General features: G+C 40.7%; 1 pseudogene; it reads left to right on the top strand.

The window, feature by feature from the left end:
- The first annotated feature begins 1081 nt into the window (after positions 1-1081).
- Positions 1082-5209, top strand: LOC146707320 (uncharacterized; annotated as a pseudogene).
- The last annotated feature ends 12927 nt before the right edge of the window (positions 5210-18136 follow it).

Here is an 18136-nt window from a genome sequence, read left to right as displayed (position 1 = left end):
ATGGAAAATACAATTCAGTCTGAGAGTTCAAACACATTTCAGATATTTTTAATCAATTGTTCCCCATAGCTCACTGTTTCATATTTTTTAAAACAAAATATAGTCACAGTAGATTAAAGTCTGAATCGCTCCAGCTGTGTTTATTACAAATTGTCATACTGAGATATGCTCAGCAGTTTATCACCTCCACACCTTTCTGTTCAACAACTTATATTTAATAAACTGAATATTTAATGCATTCAAAACACAACTGCATGCAGCAAGTAAATAAATTAAAAGCATTATTATTGAGGAATTGAACTGATGTAGATTAAAATAATATTCATGCTACAACAAAGCATTTAAGGATGCAAACGATTCAAAGGAAGAGGAAGCAAGTTTACTTTTAGTTTCAAAGATGCAAGATATGTGAAACCAAAGAATATGAACCAGCAGCCCACCCCTCGCTCTGATAAAGAGTACTGCTTAGTTTGTCTGATGACTCACTTTGTATCTTTTGGTTTGAGCTTTTACTGTCAGCTTTACGCTCAAAGTCTGGACTAAAACAACAATGGAGTTGAGAGATGCTGGTCGTCTGCTTGTGGGTCTCATCTTTTACATTTCAGGTATCAGAGATTATTTATGAGTTCTTATGTAAAAATCGTTAGTTAATATTAACTTAAGAAAAAGATCTTGTAATATTTACAGATGAGGAATTTTAGTTTAGATTAGTTTCTAATGTAAAGTACTGAAAATTATTAAGTAATTAATAACAAAGACATATTAATAAGATAAAAACATTTATTAACTCCCTTCTGTTAAAGATGTTAATGGAGGAGAAACCAGGATCTGTGCTTTCAAAGGTTCATCAGTGGATCTGCACTGCTCACATCAACATCTGACTTCAAGCAGAAAATGGTTCACTATAGACTGGGATGGTTACAAGTTTGTTCAGAGTGAGCTCTCTGTGGATGGACAACGTGTAACATACAACATGTCTGAAGAGAAAATCCCAACTTTAACCATCAATGATCTAAGAGAGAGTGATGCAAATGCTTACTGCTGTATGAAGACTGCAGACAGTGCAGGAAACTGTTGGCTAAACAGAATTACTCTCCAAGTAGTTACAGGTACAGTGACTTTTACTTATTACTTACTTTCCAAATGACATCATTGTATAAGTTGTTCTCCATCATCCTCTCAGAGCTGCAGGTAAAGGTGATTCCTGCCACAGAGGGACAGACAGTAACACTGATGTGCAGCAGCAGCTGTCCTCTGACTGAAAAGCCTGCAGCCTACATCTGGTACAAGAACAGAGAGTTTCTCTATGAGGACTGGTCTCCCTGGTACCAAGAGCTGCTCAGCAGTGAGGAAGCAGTCACATACTCCTGTGCTGTCAAAGGCTACGAGCATCTCAGAGCCCCTCAAGTCTCTGTGGGTGAGTCATGATGTTTATAGTCCCTACAAACCCTTCAGCAAAAAACTGTAAAAATAACCTCAGTAAAAATATTAAATCTTATTTCTTTTTGTCCAGATTCCATCACACAGACATGCTTCAGTGTCACTTATGCTTATGGAAACATGTGTTCTTATAATCAGACATCAGTGGATGAGCCGTGCTCCATCACATACCCTAGAGGTGAAGTTTCCACAAACAAATTGTATAAACACTTCTCCAAACCTTTATATCATATTCGTTTAAACTGCACAATTATGTGACTTAAATGAGCCGCATGATTATATCTAAATAGTGACGAGAAGTGTATTTATCTTCGATCGACAGAGGTTTATGTTCAAAGAGCTTCTTCCACCTTGGGATTTGTCACACTGACCTGTAACAACAGCTGTAATCTGACTGACCATCAAGCTGTCTACATGTGGTATCACAACAAAATAAACTATCATGAGAATCAACATTTTTCAACTCATAACTCTTCAACAGACACATTCTCTTGTGGAGTTAAAGGTCACACACATCTTCAATCTAAAAAAGTTTGTAAGTGTCAAATCTGTTTTTCTTTTCAACTAATAATGAAACACAGACCAATCAAACAACATTAAATCTTCCATCTATATGTCAGGTGTTCAGGATAAAAACTGCTGGAGAGTGAATTATGTCAGCAGGAGAATCTGTGCTCTGGAAGGATCTTCAGTGAACATCACAAGTGAATACTCACATCCTGATAACATGAAGCCAGAGTTTAAATGTTGGAGTAAAAAATGGAGAAAAGATAAAGTGGAAGTTGAAGAGCTGATTGAGGCTGCAGGTGGTGTGGAGTATCAGGACAACATGAAGAACCAACACATCCTGACCATCAACAACCTGAAGAAGAATGACTCAGGAGGATACACATTCAGATTCAACAAAGATCATGAAGGATGGACACAGTCTGATCTGCCTGGAGTCTTTTTGATTGTCACAGGTAAATCTAAACTCCTCAGTCAGCAGACTTTACTCATTAATATTTCAATATGAGCAGTAGCGCTAGAACTATTCAGATCTTTCTCGGTTATATAACAATGTTAAAATATTCCCTTACAATGAAAAGTTTGTTCTTAATTAAAAGCATGTAAATGCTATGAAAAATAACTATAGTTAAAATATCAAAAGTAAAAACTGGCATTTTGCTTGATTTAATATAATAGTTTTAAAATTATATACAAATGAGTTTTTCGACAAAGAAATAATTTTTGTAACAACTTTCATCTTCAATTGAGGCATTTTAATGAAAGAATTACTTAAACGGTTCAGGAAATACAATCATATTTATACGGTCCCCCATTTTCAGAGGCTCAAAAGGGAACTGGATATCTGATAGCAAGATACATTAAGCAAAGAAAGATCCGGAGTTTATTTCAAATATTTCATGTTTATTTACTAAAATGTTCTGGAAAAATGAAATATTTGGACAAATGAATCAAGATTCATTTGTACCAGAATGATGGCCAAATGCCTCAAATGCAATAGTGTTTCACAGTCCCACTGGATAAGGTATCATGGGCTGGTTGTGTTGTGCCCTTAAACAGGGGAAATAGTGAGGAGAGGTGAAAGAACGGCACAGACACGCAGCTCTCACTCTCACTCGTCTGTATTGAGTTTCAGAAGCAATACAACCAAAACAATATTCTGTATCCAAACTAAGTCACTATTGTTCGCTGCATTAGCTGATGAGAATACTTTAGATAACATGAACTGTAGCATTAGACAAAAACATCTTTTTAACTCGCACATGTTAGCTGACACAGTCACTAACTTTCCACAGCAATGAAATAATACTTTAAGTACTGCATGTCTTTCAGTAGTTAACTTATACAGATAGTAACAGAAAAATCTTCACACAATATGGCGGAGTAATAGCGAAAACTAGCATACGCAGCAACAGAGATTAACTGGAACTTCTCAGCAAAATAGTCCGCAATTCACATCTTCCGCTACAATGAACAATGATAACAATGTATTAATCAACAGTAACACACATTTATATAAATTTGTGCATGACAGTTACCTTAAACAGGGGAAATAGTGAGGAGAGGTGAAAGAAAGGCACAGACACGCAGCTCTCACTCTCACTCGTCTGTATTGAGTGAAGGAGGAAGCGCGCGAACCCACCTACTGGAGCCCTGAGGCATTAACAATGGATCGATGCACAATCAACCCAGGCAAAACTTTCACTACTTATCTCCCTCTATATTCCCACTGCATATTCTATTTGAAAACAGTCAAAGCAACAAATAAAACATTAATAAGGGCATGACATGAAATGTAAGGAACAGAGATGTACAACTTCAAAACTAATCAAATTTATGATCCACCACAGTTGCATGGCAGGCAGAGACACAAATACTCACTAACAGAGACGCACACTCAACATGAGGAACCAGCAACGTGACAAGGAACACTGGGAAGCTGGGAAAAACAAGGCACATGTGAAATAAGTCAGACTAATGACAAGGGAAGCAAAACTGAACACAACACAAGAGACTAACAAAATAAAACAGGAAAGTAACACTGAGACTGAAACACAAATTTAACAGGCCAAAGTAAACACAAAGATAAAACTGAGTAAATATGGGCAACAACAGAAACACAGACATAGGAGGACAGGAAAAACCTGAGAATAACTAACAACGAAATCTTAAACACACATTTAGAATGACACCCTAACCTAAGAAAATATAATATTTAAACTGAAAACTACTCAAAGTCAAATAAATGTTTTATTATTTAACTGAATATGAGGACTGGAGGGTCTGCCTGCAGTCAGGCCTCAATTAAAACTCATGTTTTGTGAGTAATTCATGTTGCGATTTGGAAGAGTTTCATGTCTTGCCTTAATACTATTATTATTACTATTATTATTATTGTTGTTGTTAAATGTTCGTCTTTCAGAGCTGAGAGTGAAGATGAGTCCTTCTGCAGTGGTGACAGAGGGTCAGAGAGTCACACTGACCTGCAGCACCAGATGTCCTCTGACTGACAACACAAACTACATTTGGTACTTGAACAGTCGACCTCTGACCGCGAGCGAGAACCAGAACAAACATCTGATCCTAGACCCAGTCAGCAGGGAGGATGCAGGAAGCTACTCCTGTGCTGTGAAAACCAACAAAGATATCAGCTCTGCTCCAAAGACTCTCACTGTCCAAAGTATCACAGGAACATGGACAATTGGAGTTTCTGTAATAGTTCTGGTTTCAATACTTCTCCTTTTCTTCTTTTTGATTAGGTACGCAACACGGTGTTTGATTCAAAGTGACAACATTTTATCTCTGGCATGAACTCACTTATTTTTTCTGTTTATTACTTTCAATAATCAGAAAAAAGAGGACTACGAGTCAGTCTTCCACAAACGAAACATCAAACAACATAGTGGAGGTAAAGATTACTGTAGAGTTGGAAAACACATTTTCATACTGAATGATCTTTCTTACAGAGTCAAAGGAGTCAAATCTTTAAGTGAATTATGATGTATCGCTTTTTGTTCTCAGCTAAATCCTGATCCTATGCGTGAAGACATCTTAGGTGAGCCACAGGTGGAGGATGAAGTCCTCTACAGCAAAGTCTACTTCTTTAAAAACCACACAGATCCTCTTTTGTCTACCATAGAGCCACTTCAGCCAAGACAAAGAGCAGCATGCTGATTACACTGTGGTGAAGTATAGAAATAACACGAGCTCTGATGAAGAATCTGTTGTCCTTTCAACAGAAACAGACCCCACATGGTGTTGAACAAGCCTTTTAACACATCTCTGCAACTGTCATTTAAAATTTTGTGCATCACACTTGAATCTTCATTTTACCTTTTTGCTGTGTTCGACAAAATTAGATTAGGCAGTTCGATGGGCTTCACATGTTACTCATATGAATGGAATAATTCATGATCATGTAAATATTATGCTCATGTATTTTTATTTTTATTCTATTTTAGCAGGTCACGTGCCTTTTGTCTCCCTTTTCTAACTGTGAGAGCAATTACACACAAAGAAAGGTTGTTCACTATAATCCAAGAACAAAGGGATACAACAACTGTAGTGTTTGCTGTGGGGATGACCCTTGTGTGCATGTGCTATTATAGCAGAAGACACTGAAATGCGGGAATGTCACTGCATTATAGCCTTGATTTTGTCACAGTGCAGAATATTTAAGTCCAAGTTGTTACTCTTATTTATTTCGTAACAACTGGAAACCTTGTTATGTCTTTTTCAGAACTGTACATTTAACCATTTCATTGCTGTTAGTAATTTTTATTTCATTGACGGTTTGTTCTTATATCATTATATCACTGGTGAATTTTGCCACTTAGCGCTGCCCTTTGTCACTTTTATATATGTATAAACATATGATGTGTTTTTGTGTATATATGTAAACCTTGTTGAAAATTTGGATTTACAAAGTATGACAATTACAAATACAGATATCAGTGTCACAGTATAAAGACAAATAACCTGATTTAGAAATTATTTTATTTGTGGCAACAAGCAGAGATAAAAGGCTTTTCATCTGTAAACTCCTCACCCAGCCCCCACACTTGCATGTGCATTGCTGCGATTGCAATCAGTTTCTAGCAGAGAGTCTTTTTGCGTGCTAACTCAAAGATAATAACAGGGTTCAGTGGAAAATATTACTGAAAACATAACCTGCAAGCGCCAACCAAATACCCATCTGCAGAGACTGCTGCTGAGATCATGAGCTGTGATAATGGCAGCCTACGGTGGACAGACCACAAACTGCTAAAGAGCAGAACAAGCTAGACTGGTGCTTAATAATGGTGATGTTTTCCAAATGGTCACTATTATTATTAATATTATTGTTATTATTATTATTTTAACAGGCTGTAAACATGCCTTGTAAAAATGTTTGTATTTTAAGCATTTTAACTCTTGTGCCATTTTTTATTGCACTCCATCAGGTTTGAGCAGGAGAGTTTTAGAAAAAGTAATGAATACATACAGCATACATATATATACATAAATGTAGAGGAATAATATCAATACTTAGAACAGTCATTGAGACTGAAAGTTACCTGAACATCTAAAATATTCAGCACAAGACAACTAAGCCCCATTGTTCTTCCTGCAGACAGCAAAAGAACCACAGAGGAAGGACATTCATGTTTACTCTCTTTTCTTTTTGTCCTTGCCTGTCCTGCCCGGCAATCAGAATTATTGTCTGAAGCCCAAGAAAAAGCCCAGCAGATTTATGTTCCCAAGTTGACCAAGTTCCGCTTTTGCTGTCCTGGTCCACTTGATAGTAATAGTTTTTATAGATAGATAGATAAAATAGAGGATTTTTTATTATGAGTTATTACAATCAGAACAGATAAGACGGGGAGAGGAAAGAGAAAGAAAAAGGAAAGAGAAGTTTGGAAGACAGTTAACAGAAGGAGAGGAGAGATAGAGAGAGAAAAGACACTGAAAATCTGCTGAAAAAAAATGAGCAAAAAAAAACAACAGCAGGGAAACCACAGCAACAACCAACATATGCAAAAGTAACAGTAAATAATAAATATTAAATGTTACTGAGCAGCATAGAGTACTAATAATGCATTATGTGTTTAGAGGCAGCAGCCGACCAAGATACTGTGCATCTGTGATTACCTGTTTGTACACCTCTGTGTGTAAGAGCTCTTGTGTTCATAAGATTTCTCCATCTAAATGTCTAATAGTAGGTGTAGGGAGCCATATGCCCCCAGGACATGAAGCAGGAATGGAAGAGACCCAGACCCCCAGACATCCAGTGCTTTCTATGCCTGCTGAACATAAAACAGTCATGTTAGTCCTTCTGTTTTTCCATCCATTATGACCTAGATGAAATTTATTCAAGAAAAAAAACAAGACATACAAAAAAAGTTTTGAGCCTTTGGCTTTTGTTACTGTTATAGGAGGGGTAAATCTGGGATGTCCTTTGGGAACATGGTGGGGTTTCCTCATCCTCACACTCTCTCTTGGTAGAAACGAAGGTTTCTGTGCGTGATGCCTACAATCAGTGTAACGTTGCATTTTCAACTGATATTTCTGAACTGAGTGACGTGCAATGTTATCCAGTGGAGACACAGCAGAAGGCAAAGGGAGTACATCCAGTTTAGTAACCAACTTTCTTCCATACAGGAGTTCATAGGGAGAGAGGGAAGTAGTTACATGCGGTGTTGCATGGTAAACTTGAAGCCAATCCAGCACAGTCTCCTTCCATGGTTTTGACTGCTGGATTGCTGTCTGGATAGAAGTGCGGAGGGCACCATGAAACCTTTCGATTGCTCCATTTGCAGCTGGGTAGTAGACAGATGTTCTGCTGTGGGAGATGCCTCTATTACAGAGGTAAACTGTGTACCATTGTCAGTTACAATGTTCTGGGAGCAGGATTAGTATGTGCAGTTTTGTCATTGAACTGGCAAAGGCGTTTTGTGAGCACAATCCCTTGGTGACTTCCATGTGCCAGTGCAATCAGTTTAGGTCTCACTGAAAGTGGTGCAATGAGCCTTGAGCCTCTGAGAACATAATCACTTAGGGTTGAGAGTGCATTACAGATTTTGTAGTAAGGTGCAAGTGTGACATCAAGTGCTTTGATTGAGGCAGGCCAGCCGCTTTATATTTGTGAACGCAAAGCAACCAGTTCAGGGCAAGTTGAACAGGCAGAGTCAGAGTCAGCAACTGGAAGTGAGGACATGGCAGCAGCAACTTGAGCTATCATTTCATGATCTGCATCTGATGTGGGATGGGAAGAAACAGACAGGGGCAGGCGAGAGAGACAGTCAGCTGTATAGTTTGGAGAACCTAGGCAGACCAGCGGGCGATGCACATGCCAGCCCGATTAATCCCTTTGGTGCTCAGCAGTGTTGTCAGAGCTTGGTGGTCTGTCTGCAGAGTAAAACGTCGGCGTCACAAATATGTTCTCCATTTCTCTGCAGCCCACACACAAGCATAAGCTTCTTTTTCAACAGTTGAGTACTTTTGTTGTGTTGCAGACAGTGTGCGGGGAGCAAACGCCACAGGTTTTTCTGTGCCATCAGATTGCACTTGAGCAAATACAGCACCAAGCCCATAGTCACTTGCATCAGTAGAGATCACTACACGCAAGGCAGGGTCAAACAGTAGCAGTGCAGGACTATTCACCAGGAGTTTTTTAACTTCTTCAAAGCTCGCTTGTGCATCTAAAGTCCGTGTGAAGGTGTTCTTGTCGCTAGCACAGGCATGCATAGGGGCTACAACAGTTGCAAAGTTTGGCAAGAACTTGGAGTACCATGACATCAAGCCCAAGAAGGATCTCAAAGCAACAGCATCAGATGGGGGAGGGGCTCTTAAAACAAAATCAATATGCTCCTCATCAGGAAGAATGCCATCAGCAGTGACAACATGACCTAGGAAGCATAGTAATGTCTTCCTAAAATGGCATTTGTTTTCGTTAAGCACAAGTCCAGCATCTTTGAGCTTCTGCAGGATAGTGCTAAGGTTTTGGTCATGCTCAGCTGCACTTTTACTGTAGACAGTAAGGTCATCCAGGTAATTTTGGAGACCTGGGAGGTCTTTTTTAAGGATTTCAGCCATCACTTTTCTGAAAAGCTGAGGGGGCAGAGGCCAGTCCATAAGGTACTCTGCAGAATCTGAAGAGTCCATCATGTGTAATGAATGCTGTCAAATCTCTGCTATCTTCATGCAGGGGCAGCTGGTAGTATGCATTTGCAAGATCAATTGTAGAAAACCTCTTTGCACGCTGTAAGCTGGCAAACAATTCATCTACATGTAGTAAGGGGAAGCAATCAGTGATCACAGCTTTGTTTGGTTCACGGAGGTCTGCACACAGCCTTATTCCACCAGTTTTCCATCCTGTCACAACAATTGTGGATACCCATGGTGATGCATCAATCCGTTCAATGACACCAGCTTTGAGTAAACGATTCAGTTCTGCTGAAACTGAAGCCCTCACAGCAAACGGGAGACGTCGCAGCTTCTGACGGGCAGGTTTGACTGTTGGGTCAACTTTCACTTTATACACAAAGGCACGCACACAGCCAATATCTGGGGCAGCAGGGATGCAAGGAGCAGGTGATTGGTTTGTAAACATCACAAAAGCAGTACGATCAGTACATGGAGGTAGAACAGTATTGCCTGCAATGCTGACATTCAGTGCTTCCATCAGATTTCTTCCAAGAAGAGGAGTTCTTTTTTTTACAACAAAGAACACAGCTGAGGCAGATGCATTTCCTCTGCTCACTGTGACTTGCAGGCAACCTAACAGGAATTGTTTTCTTTGTGTATGTAACCAGTTGAAGGTCAGGTGGTTGTAGTGGCGTATCACTGAAGTGCTCTTTGTAGATGTGGTTAGGCAAGATAGAAACTGCAGAACCTGTGTACACAATCAGTTCAATGTCCTTAGCTGATGAGGTAGGTGTTCTCACATTTATGCTGCATTGCAATCCTTTTGATGCATGCGAAGGATCTGTTAAGTAAAGGACTGTGAGTTGTGGTAAATGGACTTCCCATACATCTTTTTTCTTGGATGAGCAGCAGACACGAGCAAAATGTCCAATTTTATGACACATTTTACATGTAGCTTTGGCAGCAGGACACTGACGAAGGTTGGCTAAATGACTGTTTGAACCACATCTAAAACAGTTCTTAGTGGGTGTGGTTGCATGAGATGGCTTTGCAGGTTGAGCATTGGATTTGTGTTTCTCACTCACGCTCCTGCATGGAGTGTGAGTGAGACTGCACAGCTTGGACTGGAGTACTGCTGTCTGCAGCTATGGATTTAGCTTGTTGAACTGCAGATTCCATTTGTGTTCCCAGTGTAACAGCTTTATCTAGAGTCAAATCGGGTTCAAGCAAATTTCTTTCTCTTATGCTGGGGCTAGACACATGTTCAACTAGCTGTTCACGGATCATTTCTTCTGTCCTGTCATCAAACAAACATTTAGAAGCAAGGTCACGCAAGCTCGCCACATACTGGATAACAGTCTTATGTGAAGCTTGTGTTCGCTTTCTGAAAGCATGTTTTTCCACAACAACATTTACCTTGGGTGAAAAGTGTTGTTCTAGGGCAGTAACAGCAGAGGCGGAAGTATCACCTGTATTTGGCATTGAGCAGAAAATCCTTTGTCCCTCTGTTCCTAAGCAGTGAAGTAAAGTAGCTCTTCTTCGTGCAAATAATTGTTGAACATACGCATCCACATGTTAAAGGCCAAAGCAGGATCTCCAGGGCAAGGCAAAGCAGTGGAGAGGCGTTTGCAGCCATGATGACAAAAAAACTAAGCAGAAAAAAACATGCACATTGAGTTATCAGTTAGCATCTTAACTTTATTCTAACTCTAAATTTTCCCGACTGCACTTTACTCTTATTTCATGACACCACCCTCTAGTGGTGCAATATGGTATAGTCATTACAGGACACGACACTTGCTTATGTCAGCTGTTAGGGAAAATATTCTAAAACACTTCTTCAGTAAAGACTCAGAGAAGAGAAACACACAGAGTTCTTGCTAGCAAGGGCAGCTCCCTACTGAGAGACTCGCACTAAGAAACTGCCCCGGTCTTTATTTATACTTCAGTGTGTGTGTGTGTGTGTGTGTGTGTGTGTGTGTGTGTGTGTGTGTGTGTGTGTGTGTGTGTGTGTGTTACTGCTGATCAAAGGGTCAAACATCCTTGGTCAGGAAGAGGGTAGCCTCCCCCTCACCCTAGATGGTTCACCCTAGATAACACGGTGAGGAAGTCCTGCAGTTCATCTAAACAAAGAGCACTTAGACTAAAACAAACGTAACTACGTTAATCCTGCCATAAAACAATAAAACCAGGTACAAGCTCTCTCGTGCTCCCAGGACGTGGGGGTGCATTCCTGGGGTGCACCCCAAGCCTGCAGCCTGTTAGTGATCACACACAATTAATTATATGCCTCTAAGTATACATGGTTGAATATTTCCTAATACAAATAACTACATGCAGTATTCTACCATATGCAAACTTATATCACTAAAAGATTATACTGACTACTAAATACAATTTTCCATTGACATCAGCCAACCAAAAAAACTGTCTTTGAATACTGTTCGCTTCTTCTGCTTTCAACTGGAGTGCATTACCACTGAGTTACTTTGCATCTGCTCTTAATATTTGGCCAGTCACTCACCTAACCAAACTACTGCCAGGGTGAAAATGAATGATACCTTACCACTAAATCAGGGGAGAGCAAATGTAGTTTCACATTGTGTGTGTGTGTGTGTGTGTGTGTGTGTGTGTGTGTGTGTGTGTGTGTGTGTGTGTGTGTAGTGTAGAGTAGAATAGAAGAGAAAAGAATGCCTTATTTTCCCTATACAGTTGTACAATGAGATAGAGGGCATCTCCTACTCAGTACAAACATGCTGGGTGGGGACAGTTCTGCAGCACTATATACGCATGGACAGTATTAACAGAGAAAAAATATATAAAGTTTACAAATATACAAACCAGTTTTAAAAAGTAATATGTAATAAATAGTGTTATGTATATACTAGAGATGGCACATACTACTTTTTTATGTCTGAGACCGTTACCGATATCATAAATTTGGATATCTGCCAATACCAATATAAATCCGATGTAGCGTATTTTATAATCAACATAATGTTTTTTTCAAATATGTTGCTGCATTTTGTATAGGTTCATACTGAAGTTTTTAAAAAACAAAACAAAACAAAAAACACTGAAGCTATTCAGCAAAAAATACACTGCACCCAAAATATTTCATAGTTCAGCAATTCTGCTCAATCTAATAAACTTAAACCTACATCATCCTTCCTATTCTGGTATTTTAAAGAGTACTTAGCAGAAATATTAAGCAACCTAACTAATAGGTTTGCCAACTCCCAGCTAGAGTTGGATGTCTCGAGACCGGTCTTGGTCTCGAGACCACTTTTACGTGGTCTTGGTCTCGTCTTGGTCTCGTCTTGGTCTCGACGTACTTTTGTCTTGGTCTTGTCTTGGTCTCGACGTACTTTGGTCTCGGTCTTGTCTTGGTCTCGACGTACTTTGGTCTCGGTCTTGTCTTGGTCTCGACGTACTTTGGTCTTGGTCTTGTCTTGGTCTCGACGTACTTTGGTCTCGGTCTTGTCTTGGTCTCGACGTACTTTGGTCTCGGTCTTGTCTTGGTCTCGCTGTCTTGCTGTCTCAGGTCAACATAGTGGTCGGGAGATTTGGAGTCAACAGTATCCATCACACACAGCGTAACGTTCGATAATGTATCATGTGGAAAAGCTTTATCTCTGAGAGCCGTGCTTAGAGAGTGCTTTGTAGTGAATCAGAATAGTCAACTCCCATTGAGCGAGAGCCGGCTCCTCAATTAATTTCCTTTTGCTGCTCAGCTGTCACACAGCGACACACAGTGGCTCAGCCATGCTCAAATCCCTCCACATTGTGGCATTTTATTATTTCGCCTTTCGCGCCCTTCACACACAACTAAATGCAACCCGTTAGATTGAGTCAGTTACAGAAATTTCAGCGACTTCGTCTGTCATAAAGTTTGCGTTCATAGAACACAAAGAGTTTTTGGTAAATGCAAAAAAGAAGCATTCGGCAAAGTGCAGGTTTTGTAAAGTCTCCTTGACCGAGACAGCCGGGACTACCTCAACCTTCACCAGGCACCTGGAGCGCAAACACCCTCAAAGGTAAGTTAGCCGGTAGCCATCTATCCATCTTCAAACTCTTCTAACTACCTTTCCAACCTCAGATGACCAGGTCATGTTTATGTAATATTGTTATTTATAATGTGTTCTTCAAACATTATAAATTATGTAGGGACAGTTTTTTTGCAACCGTCCCTGCAGACTTAACTTTAACTTAACGTTACGTTACATGCTATGTACAGGTAGCTAGAGCTAGCAGTGGCTATCAGCTACTTAAACAATTTTCATTAACTTTAGGTATTTTGGTGAATTCATTGAGCAGAAATATATCGAAACCATTTCAGTGAGCACTTTAAGGGCTGGTATGGTGCTTTGTTGTGGACTTTAATGGGCATATTTATATGGTTGCTGACTCGTAAGGACGGGCGTTTCAAGAGTGTCCCTATAACATTGCTCGGCTAACAGCAGCGTTCTCGACAGTGAAGACCAGATCAGAGCGGTCTATGGCTCTGGTCCAGATAGCACGGATCGCAAAACTGAGTCCTAAGGTTCTTAAATCGAACTTAAGGACCTTTGACTATGACTTTCTTAGGTGTTTTCTACTATGTTGCCCTACTAAACCAGTCCAGTGTGTAGGGGCTATTTTAGCATTATTAGACACAGTTATTTTGTATTGGTGTAACTTCAGACTTTATTGAGTAGTTCATTTCTTGTCAATACAGCTGTGTCTGATAGCTGACTGGCAGGAGGAGGCTTAATGCAACCTGCAAAGTTAATGCACAGACATTTTGTCTTTTGTAGATTCCATTCAACTGTTTTTCTGTTCTTCTTATTTAAGGTCTTGCAACCCTGAACACTCCAGTATTTTCATTATTACTAGTTGTGCCTAATGATCTATATGTGTCACACTGGATTAGATTAGGTTATTTTGTATGCAAAGGTCTGCCCTCATTGATAGGTTTAAAATTACTGTGCTTGTAAGATACAGTAGTTTTTGTGGTTGAATAGAAACCGATGTTTTACAGATTCCTATTTCCCTGTTTTGTAGGTACTTGGAGTACAAGGCAGGATCTGCAACATCAGTGATAGCGGTCAATCCCACACAGCCTCAATTATCATTGTTTGCTCCAAGCATCCACTTATTTTCCCCAAATTCACCCAGGCAACAGGCCATCACCCAGTCCATCCTCCAGGACCTTATAGTTGGATGCTCTCTCCCCTTGTCTATCGTTGAGAATCCACATTTTAGACACTTCCTGAATGTCTTGGATAGCAAATACACTCCTGTGTCTAGAACCACCTTGACAGAGAAGCTGATACCTCACCTTGTCACTAAATTGAAGGGTGACATAATCAAAGCCCTGGAAGTCCAGCCAAATGTAGCAATAACAACAGACCTCTGGTCTGACCGGAGGCTTCGTACTTTCCTGGGAGTTACTGCTCATGCTGCCTGCAAGAACAAGGACTCTTACAGTTTACAATCATTTTTGCTTGACTGTAGGCGTTTCACAGGGAAGCACTGCGGCGAACGAATCGCCTCAGCATTTGACAGAATAGTTGAGGAGTATGGCATTGGCCATAAAATAAGCTACATTCTGATGGATAATGCATCCAATATGAAGCGGGCCTTTAAAGTCAAGATGCCAGAAGTAGAGCACCCTGAAGGTGACAGCAGTGATGACCTCGATGATGAAACAATGTGGGAGGATGCAGAAGGTTCTGATCCATGGTCAACGGGTGAACGTCTTTCTTGCTTCGCCCACTCGCTGCAACTTGTAATCAGTGATGGGATGAAAGAGGTAAAGGCAATAGCTAGAGCCATTGCCAAAGCCAGCAAGTTTACAAACCTGCTGCACAGCAGTAGTAACCACAAAGACTTGTTTGAGGCACACTTTGGCTCCAATAAGTCCATCCCAGCAGGAAACAACACCCGCTGGAATAGCACCTACAGACAGTTAAAGGCTCTGATCACACTTGACCACGGGGCCATCACTGAAATGTGCAGCAATACAGAGAATTTAGTGTTTTCAACCCGAGAGTGGGCTCAGCTGAAAGACCTTTGTGCTTTGCTTGAGCCTTTTTCTGATGCAACAGACCTTACAGAAGGTGATCATCAGGTGACTATTAGCATGGTGGTCCCCACTGTTCTGGACTTGAAGAATCATCTTATAAAGATGGAAGTACAAATGCCCCAGGCCGTAACTATAGTCAGGGCACTGAAAAGATCTTTAGAGAAACGGTTCTCTGGAATTTTCAGGCAGATTTGCATGGACGAAAAGGATCCAGAAGAGCCGTTTAGCCATCGGATCTACTTCCTTGCCACCATGCTCGACCCCCAGTTTGGACTGACCTGGGTAGATTTAGATGTGCAAAATGGTGAAACCGGACCAGCGCTGAAGAGGTTCAGAGATGACCTTAAAAAGTCATTAATAGGTTACTGTATAATAATAATAATTTATTGTTATTGTTGTTTTTGTTGTTCCACTTAATATCACTGTCTTTGGTTTTATAGCATCATTAGAAGCATCCTGTCTAATCCTGTCTTTGTATGTGTGTGTGTGCACCCTTTTCCAGACCTTTTGATCGCAGAGGTAGACAGAGACGGACCTGCAGCACCAACAGAAGAAGACACAGAATTATCAGATAGTGACTCAGCGCCACCCCCAAAACAACGTCTTCTTTCACGCTACAAGGCATTTAGGTTGCAACGCAGCACAAGCCAGGACTCGAGCACTGATGCACAAGTACCTAGACGGCATAAATGACTCTGACTGTGATGCACTCACCTTTTGGTCAAAAAACAAAGAGCGTTTCCCCAGTCTACACAGTGTTGCCTTGAAGGTCCTCTCTGTCCCTGCCTCTTCTGCCCCAGTTGAGAGGGTTTTTAGTAGAGGAGGCATTCTAATGAGACCCCACCGCGCACGGCTAGGCTATAAGATGTTGCAATCTTTAGTTTTCTTGAAGTGCAATCAATCACTGTTTTAAAATGTGAACTGTTTTCTCTCACTCCTCTCTGAAAATATGCTGTTTGTTCATTATATATTTGTTCATAAGATATTTGTTATTTGTTCATAATGTCTGTGTTCTATTGTTCCTGCCCTACTGAACAACAGGCTTGATTTCATTGGCAGTGTGTTGTAATCTCATGCCACTGAAGACATCAAGATGCCAGAATCTTTTAAGCACTTGTTCTTATTCTTATTAATGCACAATTTGTATTGGTATGTAATATTTGTAGTTTGCATCTGATTCATGTGAGGTGTGCACATGTCTTTATATTGTTTGATTACAGAATTTTACTTAAAATGGTGTTGTTTGACTAAATAAATGTGACCATTGACTTTTAAATCTGCATATCACTTTGTGTTGACAGGCCTTATCCATTTTAGGGAAGTTGGTATCATACAGTGTAATTTGGTTAGTACTACTACAATAGGACATGATGCAATTTCAAGTTTATAATCTTCAGTTTGATGTTACAATTTTATCTATATATAAAGTATAACTGAAACCAGTTACATATTTCATATTTTAGTTGTTGGAGGTGATCGCTGTTTTGTCAGATGACTTTGGGGCCAGTCAGTACCATCATGTCAGCCCTCAAAAGCACACAAAAGTTAGTCTTTTTTTTGTCCCGGTCTTGGTCTCGTCTCGACTCGACTTGGTCTTGGTCTCGGTCTTGGTCTCGATACCCTCTGGTCTTGGTCTTGTCTTGGTCTCGATACCCTCTGGTCTTGGTCTTGTCTTGGTCTTGGATTAGGCGGTCTTGACTACAAGTCTACTCCCAGCAAAAAAAAAAAATAGGGAACCACCCCCCACCTTCCACCTCATAATGCTTAATTGACGTAGTCAACTTTAATTTAATGCACGCGTAAGAAAATGTACAGAAATCAATAATTTTTCTACAATAATTAAATAGATTCAACATCTTTCTTCAACAAAATTGCAGACTGCACAGATGGTATCTTCCCAAAGGAAAAGGTACTACAGCTTGCTAGGTTATAAATTTGACTTAATAGTTCCTATATCAAATAATGAATTTTTATACATTTTACATCAGATGAAAACTTTGGTTGTAGGATTCAGATAATTATTTATGAAAAGCTAGACATGACAATTAGAAAGAAAATTCTGGCCCCCTGGCAAACATTTGCTGATGCACCTGTAGCACTTCCTTTAGGGAAGCAGGCTGAACATGTTGAAACCAGGGTGGAAGCCGTCGTTGATGACGTTTGCTGCTCTGTTGAGGCAGCGGGAGGAATAAATGTCCATCAGGGAGGGGAGAGGGCAGCTGATGATCTTTTGTGCTGTCATGACTACACTCTGAAGCCTCGGTCTATCCAACTCAGTGCAGCTGCCGTACCATACCGTGATGCTGTAAGTTAGCAGGCTCTCAATGCACGAGTGGTAGAGGGTCAGCAGCAGGTTGGAGTTCAGCTTGTACTTCCTGAGGGCCCTCAGGAAGTGCAGGCAACGTTGGGCCTTTTTTTTTTGTTTTTGTTTTTTTTTGCCTGTCCCGTTTGGTTCTTTTGCCATCAGAATTATTGTCTAAAGGCGAGGAAAGATGCCCAACGGATTTACTTTACCAAGTTGACCATCCCAGCCTTGCCGTAATGGTCTATTTGATTCACCTTTTATTGTTTATTTTATTTTTTTTTTAATTTTCACTTGCTAGTTACGGGACAGAACGAGATCGCGGATACAAGCGGCGGAAATGAGCTTCCTCCGAAGGGTGGCTGGCCTCTCCCTTAGAGATAGGGTGAGAGGTTCGGCCATCCGGGAGGGGCTTAGAGTAGAGCAGCTGCTGCTCCACATCGAAAGGAGCCAGCTGAGGTGGTTCGGGCATCTGGCAAGGATGCCCCCTGGGCGCCTCCTGGGCGAGGTGTTCCAGGCATGTCCCACCGGGAGGAGGCCCCGGGGCAGACCCAGGACACGCTGGAGAGATTATATCTCTCGGCTGGCCTGGGAACGCCTTGGTATTCCCCCGGACAAGCTGGAGGAGGTGGCTGGGGAGAGGGAGGTCTGGACCTCTTTGCTTAGGCTGCTACCCCCGCGACCCGACCTCGGAT

This window comes from Copadichromis virginalis, linkage group LG6 (assembly GCF_057382275.1).
Source record: "Copadichromis virginalis isolate Kocher_CV1m ecotype Utaka linkage group LG6, C_Virginalis_male_GT1.1, whole genome shotgun sequence".
Taxonomy (NCBI): domain Eukaryota; kingdom Metazoa; phylum Chordata; class Actinopteri; order Cichliformes; family Cichlidae; genus Copadichromis; species Copadichromis virginalis.
The sequence above is the reverse complement of the archived record's forward strand: the minus strand, read 5'-3'. Positions and strand labels throughout refer to the sequence as shown.